This window comes from Chaetura pelagica, unplaced genomic scaffold (genome assembly GCF_000747805.2).
Source record: "Chaetura pelagica isolate M959 unplaced genomic scaffold, ChaPel_1.0 scaffold85, whole genome shotgun sequence".
NCBI classification, from domain to species: domain Eukaryota; kingdom Metazoa; phylum Chordata; class Aves; order Apodiformes; family Apodidae; genus Chaetura; species Chaetura pelagica.
This window is the reverse complement of record NW_009953505.1, coordinates 3,398,116-3,398,933: the sequence shown is the minus strand read 5'-3', so window position 1 is coordinate 3,398,933 and position 818 is coordinate 3,398,116.

The window sequence follows — 818 nt, the reverse complement described above, 5'->3', positions numbered from 1 at the left end:
GAGGGTGTAGAAAGATGAAGCCAGACTTCTCAGAGGTACACAGCAGAAGGCCTACAAACAAGACATAAGCTGCAACATGGGAAATTCCAATTAGATAAGAAAAAAAAAAAATCTTCACACTGATATCCCCAAAGAGATGAAGCTTGGCCTATGTGACTTCCAGATGTTCATTATTCTATGCACTGTATTTCAGTCATACAACAGGCATTTATCTAGTCACATAGCAGGAGGATGGAAACACCAAGTGTCTCAGCTCTCAAGTGTCTCCAAGAGGCAATGTAGCCTTTCTCTGCTAACAGTTGACAATATTCATGTTTATGTCTCCCTTGATAATATTGACTAAGTTTTGTAGATACTGTAATGTTGGGTTACAAGGCTATAAAATTATATATTACTGTATTATTACTATGTATTATCACAATATACCACAGTCATGCAGTACACAGAGGATTTGATGCAAACAGGATACGTTGATTTGGCATTAGCATGCTTGGACTGATTCAAAGTGCAAGACCTGCTCTTTCAAGACGGTGAATATATACTTCACATGTATGAGACAATTACAAAACATTTTCAGTACAGTATGAACCAAAGTAATTAATTTTAAGTAGTCAGTGGGAATATTAATGTACTTTATGAGTTATACATGTATTTAAATGCCAGCACACGCTGTAGGCCACCGGTGAGTGAGCATGATATTCCTATCCTACACCCAACAGTAAAAAAAATTATCAGTTAGGATTGATCTGTACCACAGATGTGCAATATGGCATAGATATGTTCAAGACAGCTCAGCAGAATAACAGAAGGGCCTACCT